The sequence below is a fragment of the Mastomys coucha genome, chromosome X, assembly GCF_008632895.1.
Source record: "Mastomys coucha isolate ucsf_1 chromosome X, UCSF_Mcou_1, whole genome shotgun sequence".
NCBI classification, from domain to species: Eukaryota; Metazoa; Chordata; class Mammalia; order Rodentia; family Muridae; genus Mastomys; species Mastomys coucha.
In genome coordinates, this window is record NC_045030.1 from 132,873,519 (window position 1) to 132,876,954 (window position 3,436).

The window sequence follows — 3,436 nt, forward strand, 5'->3', positions numbered from 1 at the left end:
ATGTAGCTGTCAATATAGAACAACTTGTGGGAGTCAGTTTTTTGCTTCCACCATATGAGTCCTGGCGATTGAACTCAGTCTGGCAGCGGGCTCCTTTACCATTTCACTGGCCCATTAGTGAAAATTTTCATCTTAGCAATGGTGAAGAATTTTGACCCATTTTAATATTATCTGTATATGCCTTGCTATCTCTGTAGGACATCATAAAAATTAGTGAAGAGAAACCTTTGTAAAACAAGAGCTAGGGGCTAGGGACACATCTCAATGGTGGGCCACTTATTTATCATATGTAATGTCCAGCATTCAATGCTGAGCATTAAAAAAAAAAAAAGGCAGTGCATTTGATTTCTAAATAACAGAAATTGTCACTCTATTCTTTTATAGCTGGAATCAACTTACCTAAACAATAAGAAAAGTGCATTATGTAATTTTGACAAACCCAGTGACTTTTATACTGTAAGACTTTGAAAATCTAAATCTCAGAGTCTAAATCAACCATTTAAATCTGAGCACAGAAAGGACTTCAGGAAGTTTTTCCCATGTCATAGGACCTGTGAGGACATATGTTTTTCTGATAGTTTGAATATATTCTGAATAGTTAATTGCTGCCTTGGTCATATGGTTGTGCATTACTTGAGATTCAGCTTGCAAACATCAACTTTTCTATCTGTATTTACAAAAGCAGGTGTTACTTTCCATCTGCCTCAGCCAGGTAAAATTTAAGGGGTTAAATGAGTTTTCTTTTAGATCACTTAAGATCTCTGGGATAGTTAATTTTCAGAAGCAGGGTAAATGATATGTTATAAAAGTAAAAACAGAGGTAATAAAAAAATCATCTGGAAATACAAATAGCTTAGGATAGATAAATAAATACTGAAAACTGGGCGTGATGGTGCATGCTTGTAATCCTAGTACTCAAGAGACTGAGGCAGGAGGATATTGAGTCCCAGGTCGGCTTGAAGTGTGAAACTCTGTTTCAAAAACAAAAGTAAAACAAGCAAGTAAACTATTAGAAAACCAAGTCTTCTTGATTTAAAATATTTTATACAGCTATAGTACACACCATGGTGATCAAAGCATTAGCATCGAAATATACAAATGCAATTGAATAGTGTAGAAAGAAACCTCAACATTTGCAAGCCATTGATTTCCAACAAGGACAGAAGTTAACTCAGTAAGGGCTAAAGTCTTTTCAACAACTGGTTCTAGGAGATAGCTGACCATATACAAGGAGTGTACTTGGACTCTTTCTTTAAAGCACTTATAAAATCAAGTCACAATGAATCAAAAGAACAAAACTGTAAGCCTGAAACTTCATAAGCCTTAGAATAAGTGTAGCAGTAAGCCTTTATGCCTTTAAATTGAGGACAGATTCAAATAGATATTTCTCTAAACAAGATAATGAAATGACAAATAACCACATGAAAAGATTTTCTCTATTGTTTGTTGCTAGGGAAATTCAACTCAAAACCATAATAGGACATTATCCATTCATACCCGCTAGCATAGCTATTATTTAAAAAGTTGATAATAATGGATGAAGAAGAATAAAGAGCTCAAAAAGCTCATAGACTGCTGCCAGGAATGTTAAGTGCTGTGCTGCATCGGCTACATTTGGGTAGTTCCTCAAAATGTTCAACATAGATTTACCACATGCCCAGTAATTCTACCCATACATATTGACGCATGAAGACTAAAATGTTCTCACAAGTACCCTTAATGGATGTGTCCAGTGAGATTACTTGTAATCGCCAGAAAATGTTTAAAAACATCATTGTCCACAAAATGATGATTAAACATAATCACTCATGCAGTGGCATATTATAGGGGTGTAACAAGAAGTGAACTGGTATTATATAACATGCATAAACTTTGACAATACTATGCCAAATGAAATCAGTCCAATGCAATACAACATATATCAAAAGATTTTGTTTATATAAAAACCAGTTTAATGGCAATAAATGTAGGTGGTTGTCTAGAATCTGAGTGAGATAGGGAAGATGATAGGGAATGACTGTAAGTGGTAGGGGGCTTTCTTTTGGTGGTTTAAATAACCTTTTTACTCCACTTTTAACTGGCTTTGGGCTTACAGTATATTTCAGGCTGGCCTTGAACTTGCAATCCTATCTACCTCGGCCTCCTGGGTAGTGGGGTTAGAGACATGAGCCATGTTATCCAGCTTGTGGATGTTTATTTTTAGTTTAGCAACTTTTTTATTCATGTAATAGGTATTTCACACTGGTATAAATTTGTGCTTCTTTAAACATTGAGTAACTAATGTGGATCATTGAACTGTATGTTAAAACTGTGTTACCTTTGTGAGAACTGCCAAACCATTTTTGCAAAGTAGCTACCTCATTTTTTTTCCCACCAGAAATGAGTAAGAGTTCTTGTTTCACATCCTCACAGTCACTTGGTATTGTCAGCTTTGATTTTAGTAGGTGGGATTGTTTTTTTTTTAATGGATTTAGCTAATGTCATATGATGCCATATTTCCTTTAAAAATTGTGTGAGCTTCTTATGAATCCTTGTAAATACTTTCTACTTCCTATGAAACCAACATCATACTCCAAGTCTCTGTTTCCATGGCTTCCTAGACAAGGTGACTCTTTTCTAATGTTTTACAGAAAGAGTTTCTTAGCGAAAGGGTCTAGGAAGCACCAACTTGATCTTTATGATATCTTACCAAAAGGTTCTTCAGTTGTGCCCTTAGGTTTTACTATTTTACTAATAGTGGCCCTGGCTTTTATCTTTGCCCAGAAGCTAGATCTTGTTCTCAGAATTGTCTTGTCATGTATGAAAACTGAGAGTGAAACATTTCTAAATCTTGCACATTATAGCTCATTTGTATTTAATAGTTTGTTTCTTAGGTTCCCTTACTGAGAAAGCCAGGTTTGAGTCCATGCCTATATAGCTCCCAAAGTCTGTCATGAGAGCTTGTGAGCCTGAGGTAGAGATCTCCTGCAAGGAGAAGATCCTGGTTTTATTCTCCACATACCAATAAATTAAGCAAACAAACGTGTACTCTTGCCAAAAGGCCTTGGTAGCTCTTTGTGCAGTGGAGCAAACAGACATCTCATTAAATCCCCAAAGAAGGGATTTAAAGAGCGAGAGAATAAATGTCAAGGGTTCCACTTGGGTCAAGGTATAGAAACGGAGAGAAATGTTATATTAGCAGACAGCCAGGCCACCAAGATCACAGTGTCCTTCTAATCCTCTTCCCTTGGCTCTGTTATTAGAGGTCACATTGTTGACAAACTTTGACAAAAAAATAAATGTTTTTTTAATATTTAATATATCCATAAGATTGTAGCTTATGAATGACAGAACATTAAGACATTTTTCTTTTTTGATTTATTCTCTCATATCATATCTCATATCTCATATCTCATATCATCCTGACCATAATTTTCCCCCTTCTACTCTCCAAGTC

At 35.5% G+C, this 3,436-nt stretch overlaps 1 protein-coding gene across 1 annotated transcript in view; it reads left to right on the forward strand.

Moving 5' to 3' along the window:
* Nucleotides 1–3,436, forward strand: part of Tbc1d8b (TBC1 domain family member 8B) — a 61,030-nt gene that overhangs the window by 27,279 nt on the left and 30,315 nt on the right. The window lies entirely within an intron of this gene.